Consider the following 12,164-nt stretch of genomic DNA (forward strand, 5'->3'; position numbering starts at 1 on the left):
TTTTCATTTCTATATTTCTTAACTGCGTTTATGTATTTGAGATTTTAACTTTAGAACATATTTGAATATGTTTATAATTTTACAAGTATATTAACGGCCAGTATATATATCACTGCTAGGCTAAAGTCTGCTATCATATTAAGGACAATATAAAATATTCACCATATTATGGTACTTTTCGTGTCAAGTTCCTCATGTACATAATGATACATGTGGTAGAATTTGATTCGACGTTTGTACGTTCCTCACGATCAAGAAAACAATTATTTCGACCACCGAGCTCCAGATGGAACAAATACACTAACTAAAGTGTCTTCGCTTGATTATTAAATTTTGTATAAGATTATATTTATTTCTAATGATTGATTAATCGATTCTATTTATTTCTACGATTCTTAAATAATTTGCAAAAAACTACCTTATGCTTAAACTATAAAATATGATATTATGTCTTCGAATCAGCAGTTTGTAAGTATAGTGAATTGTTAGAAAAAGCGCAAACGAACAAGCCTCAGCGAGCATCAGGGTCGAAGAGACACCTCGCATTCATATAAAACAAGTGGTTCCCATTCGTTGGCTGGTCATAACCTCCTTTTAAATGTTTTACTGCAGTACTAATGACAAAAGCCTTAATATATGCAAAGTAAAATGTAGTACATCATAACCGCCATAATCCACACGATTAGTGGAAAGAATAGTACTAGCAGTTTATCCGTTGAATCACAACTACAATTCTTTTGTTGCTTTCTTTGTAATTAAATTGCGTTTTTTTTTTATTTCAGTCACCTGCGACTGGCCATGATTTTAAGTATCCATAGATATTGACACTAAAATAAATATTAACAATTCCTTACAAATGAATACATCACCAACCTTGAGAACTAAGATATAATTACTCTGGCTCATTCACAATTCAAACTGGAATACAACAATACTAGGTATTACTGTTTGGTGGTAGAATATAATTATGATGAGTGGTACCTACCCAGCAGGGCTAACACAGAGTTCCACCACCAAGGAGTGTTTAGTGCACTAATGTTTTAAATAGTTTCATAATCATATACAAATTTATGTATCTTATATTTTTCGGTCACCAAGAATAAGTTTTGTGTTTTAATAAACGTGTTTAGAAAGCGATTTGATACTATCGAGTGTTGATGACAATCATTGGTTTGCAATTAATAATAATCGGCAATTAGACGTCGATCAATCACAAAGAACTTCTAATAGTGGTTGATTAACGCGTTTGGCATACGTAAGTTGTTATAAAAATAGATACAAAATACTATTAAACAATTTGCAATTTTACGAAGGAATTATTTTTTATATTTGTTTGTAATTGTTTGTTCATATTGTATTTGTATTTATCATATCATAAATGTATTTGTTCAAGACTTCAATTTATTAACGAAATAGCAGTTAAGCTGGGTCATCTACGATTATTTTAGTGAAGACCATAATGTATTAATAAATATGTTCATACCTTCAAGTTACGTAAAAAATATCATCAAATATGTAACCGACCAAATACATCGCCAATTGTAAATACTCCAAATAGAGCCATCCTTTGTGCCGCATATGCCAGGACTTGGTCAACTCGATGACGTCACGCATTGTCAGGATGCTTGAGGTCGTTCACTTCGCTGATTGATGGCTTCGACGTGAGGTTGAGAGCCACAGTTTCCTACTTGGCAGTGTCGAGCGACGCTCTGTCGCCTTTCAAAGACTGTAACCTATTGATGACCGTAGCGAAAGGGATTTGTGTTTCAAATACATATGACAAGTTAATGACATTTTAAAACATAATTCCTTTGCAAGATATTGGTTGCGACAGGATATTTTATACTTAAATACAACGAAATTAAAAAGGTTTATTGTCGATACCGCCCAATTAAATTAAATATATCTCGATTTGATTTATTTTTAACTTTTTGATTGATTGATTGAGAGTTTTGTAAAATTAATAAATATTATGCTACAATATATACTTGCTAGCTTCTTAGGTGTTCTGAGTAAAGAAACCATTCTAATTTTTATTTCTCAGTAAAAATTAACAATGTGTAATAAATGTGCGCTCGCCTTTATCATAATATGTTGAACTCAAGCTAACAATCGATTGAGACCGATGTAAAAAATAGAATCGATCAATCGAAACAACAAGAATCACTCTGTGTTTTAAGTACCATATTAGGTATTTGTAATAACGAAAGTGGGCATTTGCTTCACGCAACTTCGGTAAAAACCTGTCGCTATCTATCCGTGACGATGAGTTTTTCTCTGTGAAAACATAACCTCGTTTGACTACCATGGTTAACTAGTTACATGTCAGTTAACGCAGTTGCTAATTAAACTCGAAGGCAGACGAACAATCGTACTATCGAAAATAATTGTATCTTATCACTTCATTAAATTGTATAATAGGTACGTACCATAAAATTCACCAACCCGCATTGAAGCAGCATGGCGGAATAAGCTCCAAAACCTTTACCTTAATAGGAGAGCCCTAGCCCACAAGTAGGACATATCATATAATCATATTAACCACAAATACAAACAAATTACCACTGCAGTGGACCAATGCTATCCAATAATTAACTATTGCTTGATATAATTTATATTGTAACGGATAACAGTTTTTACGAAGGAATTCGCGAGCCGCAAACAGTTTAAAAAAAATCTTAATATTTGGTCTATTTTTGACGTATTTTGAATACCTCACGACTTGCATTTTTTGTCTATATCAACGGAGCGTGTATGAAATATGCCGCTATTTAAGTAATTTGATCTTATCTCCGAATTTTGATTATAATTACCACAACTGTAGTCGCTATGTGATGAAATTAATGCGAAAAAATTTAGAAATAAATACTTAAGCGAAACATTTATAATAAATTATATGTAAAAATGAATGAAATGAACAAATAAAAAAATATATAATACATTATTCACCCTATTATAAATTTCTTAGAAAAGTTATATGTTTTGAGAACAGTAAATTAATGTTTTTTTAATGTTTTTGGATAACACTTTTGAAATATCATGTCAATGTAGTCCCGTTGATTAAGCTACCTTGCTAGTTTTGGAGGGCCCTAGAACGGATCGCACGAATCGAGTAAAATTATGGAAGTTTCTTTAAGAAATTCTCAATTGCAGCATAGAATTGGCTCGTAAAGCTTATAAAGACGTTGGACCTGCGCCTGATCGCTCTTCAGACGTGTCGCATTGCTGTTTCATCTCATCACAAGTAATGGATATGTAGCGCTGCGACTACGTATCCGCAAATATTTGTAACATCCAAGTAGTCTTGAGATTAATCCAATCTCTTAAGCTTAACAAAATAATATTTTTTTCATATGCAATTAAAAATTACATATGAAAAGAACATTTTATTATTTATTTATTATGCATTATTTATTATTGTAAATAATTCATGTAGGATTTTAAATTATTTCTCATTTAACATGTTAAGCTTTATGTTCTTTATTTTCTAAATTTTGCACAAAAATATTTGCACATAAATATTTATTACAAAAAAAAACAAATAAATAATACTATATTTCAAAAATTATTACTAAAGTTTAATCTAAATTATAATAATGGCCCGATAGTATGATACCAAAGTATTTTTTAGTTTATCTGAAAAACGATTGTTAAACAAATCTTAATAAGTTAACAAAGAATAGTTTTGTTCTTCAATGATAGTTAAAAACTATGCCGCTGTATGAAACATACAAGTATAAAATTCTTCTATACAGGAAACACGTATAATTTAACAGTTTTTAGATTCTTAGTTTTATCTATCCAAAAACAACATCGTAGATACTTTTGTTATAAAACAATAAAAATATATAATAAGACAATAAATCAAAGAGTTATTAAGTAGAGTAAGCTATTATTTACAGACATTACACGTTGGCATTCATTAACGTGTGATGGTGCCAGGTTAATTAGTACGGCGTAAATAAAGCCTCCTACACACTAAGTTCGTTTAACGTGCCATATTTTCTTAGACGATAATATTAAAGAAGGAGTTTTCAAAAATCTTATTATACTACTTTTATGTAAATATTGACGGGCCGGTTGGTGTGGTTGGTAGATACTTGCCTTTGATGCCGAAGGTTGTGGGTTCGATTCCCACTCAGGACAGACATTTGTGTGCATAAACATGTCTGTTTGTCCCGAGTCTGGGTGTAATTATCTATATAAGAGTGTATTTACAAAAGAAAAGTAGTATATATAGTATATCAGTTGTCTGGTTTCCATAGTCCAAGCTCTGCTTTGCTTGAGAACAGATGGCCTTGTGTGAATAATGTCCTAGGATTCAATTATTCACTGTTGTGCTAATGCCTTCGATGCTGTACAATAGAAGGTTAGGAGATTATTTCGCAAAGTCTATAACACTAGAATCTAGTTTCCTTAAGATGCTTTCTTTCCGATTTATGATGAAGACTAAAGCTTGAAATTTGAAAGATCCATGAATATTATATCCACTGGGACACATCCGCTTGACTTCCTATAAAATTAAAACCATGAGCTTTAACTGGTCGTCTTGAAATTTAGCCTATAAATACATATTTAGATAAGGACTTAGTTTTATTACTTTTTTCAGGTCATTGGTTCAGCAGGCTATAAGATGGCCTACACTGTATTTGAGTACAATAGTATATTAAAATATAATTTAATTGTTCAAAATGATCGTTTAAATAAATGTTTTTTTTAAGTTTTACTCGTAATGTTACATTTATTATTTAATTAGTTGGATTTAAACCGCATATACATTATTTAAGACTCTCAAAAGGGAAATTAATTAGTCTGAAATCTATGAAAAATACTTTATATATTTTTTAAAAATAATTTCTAATTTTTGCATTGAATTATTTGTGGGTAAATTGAGAAATTTAGGGCTTGTGAAACAAATTGAGCTACACGAAGCATAAAAAAAACTGATTAAAGCTGTTGCCGAAATAACTGTAATAGCAATAGCATGTGCTTAAGTTTTTTTTTAAGATTTATCTACTTAATAAGCTCTATTATATATATGGAACATATTGGTGAAAAAATATTTTCTTTTACGTGCAACATATTTACGTGCTTACCAAAGTGAGGAATTGCAAACTTTATGCTACTAAGAATTTCTTGAAAAAAAACACTCAATAATGAATCTTGTATCTGTACAATCATGGCGATAACCAAAGAGATCCTAGACTATAACTGAAATTGTTGATCCATATATTAAATAGGATATTGGATAGGCTGCCTGATCAATATTCAGAATCCCACTAAGATCAATTTACGTCAACAAGAAAGACAAATGACACAGTTGCAATGCAAAAATGTTGATTGCGATGCCGCTTGGAAATAAATTAAATACATCGAACAACCTCTAAACTGATAGAAATATACACCAAAGGCACTGAAGATAACAAAAAACTGTACTATCAAGCCACTAACTCTGTAAAAATATATCTTTTAAATTAACTTGATAAGCTCTATAAATTATATCAAACATAAATGTGATAATTAAAAAAAATAACCATTTACGTATGTTTGTCATCATAAATTAAATTAATAATTTTTTTTATCTTGTTGAGCTCTGAGTCGTATCGAAAGTAGTGGCTCGAAGTCATTATAAAAGCGCACTCAAGCGTCCGTGTTGCAGCCATTTAAACTTTAAAAAGTGGTCATTGCTACCTGTTAACTAATTTACTATTAAAATATATTATATTTAAACGTTAAATATAATAGAGAAATTATGCCGAAATCGCATGATATGCCATCACCGTTAACTTTATGTAACCCAGTGCAGTCGACGAATGCGGCCCACGACTTTGGCAACAAATACACTACTTTAATTATAAAGGTCCAATTTAAAACATTCAACAATAAATGAATAATTTTATCTTTATTTAAATTGTCATAATAAACACAAACATTGACATTGAATATTGGTGAGATAAAATCTTTTGCTGTATGATTTGGAAGTAGGCACCTTTAATACCTTCTGATCGACTGGCGTTGTTCAATAGAAGCAACTAGTGCGTGCATAATTGTTGTGTGTGTACCTGATTGTGTGTGTGTTTCACAAACGAAGGCAAAGTGGGTAAGGATTATTTACTTGAGAACTGACGTAAATATATAAGACACAACATTATACATTATTCTGACGCCAAAAAGCAATACTTAGTATTGTTGTGTTCTGGTTTGAAGTGAGCCAGTGCAATTACAGGCACAAGGGACGTAACATCTTAGTTCTTAAGGCTGTTGACGCATTTGTGATAAAATATTGAATATTTCCCGTAATACTAATATAGTAATAACCACTAACCAACAGGTAGCGCATTTGTCAGTCTGCCTACCTATATAAACAAATTAATAAAATATATATATATATATATATATATATATATATATATATATATATATATATATATATATATACATACAAATATATATATATATATATATATATATATATATATATATATATAAACATCAACATTAAAAATAACTACTGTACAAATCATGACTACGTAATCATAGTCAGAGTTCTATGCATCTCAGCATTCCTAATTCTCAGGGCACATGATGAATCATTTCTCATGTCACCCAGGAGATAACTTTTATATTATAATACAGTTGAAGATTAGAACCAGAACTATACGAGCGAAATCTGAATGTTAATGCCGTAATAATAAATATTAAACACATTTAATACGAGGCTCATTAATAACGAGAAAGAAAGAAATTTCATATTGATAGCGATTATAAATACCGAAAATCATCGAGTCAAAGGTCAACGGTCATGCAAAATTTTGGTAGAGAGTTCTCTTCAGATCATCAATTATTTATATGAATTACATAACGACTTTGTATAAGAGTCCCAGATGCTTTGACTTTGTGATATTATTTCTTACATAAACGATAATAGATCGTTCGTACGTTAACTTTTGTACTTTAGATATATTTATTAATTAATCGATGTAGGAAAAAAACCTAAAAATAGCGCGGAATTCAAATAAAAAGATAAACTCACAAAACAAGCTATGTAAAACTTTTAAATAAGGAATTAATATAAGTATCCATTATTATTATAGTAAGATAAATAGCATATCACATAAATCACGAACAACAGCGGTCATAAAAATTAATTGAAAGCATTTAATTGACTACTTTCTCCAAAAACGATTAGTGATTAAGACTGATATGATGATTTTTTGCAGAAAAAAAATGTCCGAGTCACAATGTGGTCGAGGTCAGACGTTATGGCAAACATATAGTCATGTGTTACAGTATGTTTAGTCTGAAAAAATTAGCAATTATTTAGAAAATAAGCAGTTCGTTAACAGTACGTTATTAGCTTTATAAAAAATGCAAATTGTCCTCGGTTTTATACAGACATCAAATTGCAATTGCAACGTGTAAAACTATTCCAGAGCAAATTAAAGACTTTTGGGAAAATAAATAACGTCCTTGCGATAAAAACCGAAATATAATTTTTCTATATATCTTGTTTTATTATGCACAAATCCTGTTTTGTTTTATTTTTAAGCTTGACCTCGTAATAGACTGTTGTATGTGCGTAAGAGAAACACAAAAAACATCTTTACACGGTGAAGGTCAAACTCGGATGCAATTAAAAAAAATACAATGCTAATTATTTTAATATGAAAATTATTAAATTTTATAAATATCCACATATGAAACTAGTTTACGTTTTTCAAGCCGTGATTAATTCGGCGTACACGTATCTTCACTCTTTCATATTGTATACATTTTATGACGCGCCTTTGTATCGAGAACCAGTATTATATGATCTACCCCACCTCTAATAATTCTAACCGTTACAATGACACGCGAGGCAAATGTAAAGGTGTCGAGGGGTCAACTTTTGGTTCAGGTACACAATACTGAGTGAGACAATGAGATCAATGAATATGCATGGCATCGGTCGTTGCAATTTGGCTTGAACCATCTTGTAATGACAGTGTGACAAAAATAACGCCTTCGTGAATAAGCTCAAGCGCCTTTTATACGTGTTTTATTATTTAATTATATTTTTAATGTTGCCAATTTCCTCTTGTATAACAAACTGTAATTACGCTCATTATCTTTTTAATTCAAAAGTTTATTCGAGATATTCATATTGAACAATTTTGATACGCATACATTAGCTTGAGGATTAAAATACATTTATATCGTTTTATTGAATAATTATTATCGTAGTTAATTAATGCATAATCAAGAGTATTTGCATGTCCAGAAATCAACATAATTAATGACAAGGAGATGGAATGAAGGAGAAATGGTAGTAAAAGTCCTTTGATGTCCTACTGCTAAGATTCTATTGAGACGAAAGTTTTGCTTCAGTGCGGTATAGTAGTTAAAAAGTTTACTGGTGGTAGGGCTTTGTGCAAGCTCGTCTGGGTTGGGTTCCACCCACTTATCAGATATTCTACCGCAAAACATCAGTACTTTGTATTGTTGTGTTCCGGTTTGAAGGCATAAGGGACATAACATCTTAGTTCCCAAGGTTGGTGGCGCATTGGCGATGTAAGCGATGATTAACATTTCTTACAATGCCAATGTCTATGAGCGTTGGTGACCACTTACCAACCATATATTCGTCCGCCTACCTAAACTATAAAAAAACACGTGAAACATGATTTCTTAGATTACTTATTTCACCACTGAATAAAAGATGAATTATAAACACAAATTAAACTCATGAAAATTCAGTAATGCTTGCCTACTTTTGAACCCTCGGTCTTCAGTGAGCTTCTCAATTCAAAATTTCGGCTAGATGGAAAGGTTTTATGAAGTCCTAAATCACTAAAAAGTTATTTTAATCAATGCAATAAAATGGCCTAAGCACTTTTAATTGTATGATGAGTGATGCGCAAGCGCATACCGATATCTAGTTGATGACATAACTGCGCGTGCGTCGACGTCGCCTGTGGTTAACGATTAACCACATTGCTTTTTATGTTGATGTTAAACGGTACGTAATTAATTGAAGTTTATTTCATTAAATACATACAAATTTGTACTTTGTTACTTATTAAAAATAATTAATGTAAGTCCCATTAAAATTCAATAACATTTACATATATAATTAAATTTGATATATTTAAATAATAATATTATTTTTTAATTTATAAGTATATTTTACATTACATCTTTGTGATAGAGCCGTGGTGGTCGTGCCAGAGAAATTTACGCAGAGATCAAATGAAGCATCGAATCCCTCGTTTTTTTTTCATCTCTTTGTAAGTCGCGAGGTATTTTATCACGCTGTTTAGAGCTCGGCCTTCTGGATGATGAGAATATTTGCATTGTTGCAGGTGGGTAGGTAATAGATACATTTGACTGTGTATGCATTGACATATTTTTATCGTACACAGGTGTGTTAGATTATAAAGATATTCATTACAAATTCTTTAAATTTTTCTTATTTATAGATTAGGATCTAAAAATATCATTTTAAGGTGTTTTGATATGTAGAGAATATTTCTAGATAACCATTGCAAAATAGCATGTTTTAAATATAAATTTATTAATGATTAGTAACGCCATCTATTGTCAATAATAACCTGATAGCAACCATCTGCTCGATTACGCGGCAAATCGACAAAAAGTTGGACACTCAATCATCGGTTGTCAATGGCGGGCGACGGAAGTAGGTACTAGTTGAAATAATTTGCATTGCAAATAAGAACGATTCCTACAATGTCATGAGGAAAAAAAGAATAACAACTGTAAGTCTGCTTTGTTGTGTTCCGTATTTTTTTTATTTATTTGGATCCCCAGCAGTTGTACATAAAATGCATCCAACACATGGCTTACATCCAATTAAATTTAATATGTACTACCAATTATAGGAGAACATACCACTCCCAACCACAGTAACAATGTTTAGAATTTGCTTGTAATAAGGTATAAATTTAAAGAACTTCACCGAATATATGATTAATATATTAAAATCTTTATAGTCGTAAATCATTGGAGTCAGCTTGAATGTACCTATAGCATTATTATAATGTCCTCCAGACCGAATCCGGCCACGGTGACCAATCTCAAGAGAGATTACCCAAGCCAAGTACGCAGGAGATATTATAGTGCACAAGTGTGTGCGCAAACACAGGTGCATTCTCTCTTCCCTCACTCTCATAATCCGATGGGACGGCAATCCGACACGATCGAAAAGAGTTCAGGCGCAGGACCAACGGCTTTACGTGCTTTCCGAGGCACGGGATTGTACACACTTCCAACTTCCAGACTCCGACACTAGACCAAAGAGACAGTCTCTCTCTCACCTATAGCAAATTCCTAATATTGAGAAATATTAAAATACTTATGTTTGTTCATTCTCATACATTCTTTTAAAAGTACTATAATATTATACAAATACACTTTAATATAAACCAATAAACTTTAAAAAATGAACCAACAAGAAATATATACGAGAGACGGTCTTACCGCTAAAACAACGAGCTATTCCAAGCAACCTTATGAAAAAGAAAATAAATTCGTCATTATTGTGCCTTTTTATCTATCAATGATGATTCAAAATTATACGTACGATACCAAATTGAATATAGAATCAATTTTGAACAAGAATAAAAAAACTGTCTTGACGGTTTTCACATATAACTACAGAACCCTTCCAATCGCAACCCAATATCAGTAACCCCTTGCGGGGTTACGCACAATTAACATATAAATAACGATAAATAACAAGTGATTCTTAACAATCGACGGAATTGTGTACGTTTACTGTTCCACATTAGCATATGACTAAACGACTGAAGGTAACAGCTGCCTGACTTTAAACTTAATAACTTTATGAAATATATTTATTAAATAATTTCATTGCTATAGGTCCGTTAATATATAAGGAGCCCACGGATAGGACACGATAATCTCTCACGTTCAAATCAGAGTAAGTATTACTGAGCATTCATGTGCTGTGTTCGCGTTTATGACTCATCTCGTGCTCAAAGGAAAAATCGTGAAGAAACCGGCGATTATCGAATACAATGCTGTTATATTTATGCCCACTAATCTAAAGTAGAACAGACTGCTGTTCAGAAATTAGAACGCTCTAAGCCTTTTCCTTAAGAATAAGCTTTTGCCAAGTCGTGGAACATTTTTACTTTTATTATGTAGGTATATATAAACATACATATTTGCTTGCGTATTGGGTCGGTCGTTTCAATAAATATATATTTTTTATCCTACTTTGTAAAAGAATTTTCATTGTTCTCGTATGAATATCAACTCAAGGTACGTTATCATTGTGCATATTCAGAAAGTTTACATTTGGTGGTTTCCTTAACATAACTATATATGATAATTTTATTTATTTACCTATGTAACTTGACCATAAAAAATAGCTGCTGAGTTTCTAGCTGGCTCTCTTCGGTAGAAAAATATCCTCCAGACCGATTTCAACCACGTCGACTAATCTCAAGAGAGATAAGCCAACTACGCAGGAGATATTATAGTGCACAAGTGTGTGCGCAAACACAGGTTCACTCTCTCTTCCCCCACTCTCATAATCCGATGGGATGGCGATCCAACACGACCGGAAAGAGTTCAGCCGCAGGACCAACGGCTTTACGTGCTTTCCGAGGCACGGGAGTGAACACACTTCCAATTTCCAGACTCCGGGATCCTTCTGCGAATTTTCTGACAGAAAAACTCAATAGTTTTTTATTGGCCCGACCTGGTAATTGAACCCAGTACCTCCGGATCTGCGGCCTTACATCAAGCCACTAGACCAACGAGACGGTCAGTACTACTACTACTACTACTCGGTAGAATATATATTCTGAACCGATGGTTAATTTAAATTTAATTTAATCTTGTCAAATGTCCATTCAAAAGTGCTCATAAGAGCCGACTTGAATAATGTGTATTTTGATTTGATTGTTATGGTTTAATTATATATCCACGATTGTATTGTTAAAATTCCTATTATAATAATTAAAATATATGCGTGCACATAATAAATTAAATTACTTACAATCAGTCGATTACGATTCTCTAACATTTAAGCCACGATGAAGTAGTCAAAAGGCATTTTAAAATATTAAGAATTATTATTCTTAAAATAAACGATTATCAAAAGTAAATTGATTTATTTCTGAAATCAATTGCCAATA

Source organism: Nymphalis io, chromosome 5, assembly GCF_905147045.1.
Source record: "Nymphalis io chromosome 5, ilAglIoxx1.1, whole genome shotgun sequence".
NCBI classification, from domain to species: domain Eukaryota; kingdom Metazoa; phylum Arthropoda; class Insecta; order Lepidoptera; family Nymphalidae; genus Nymphalis; species Nymphalis io.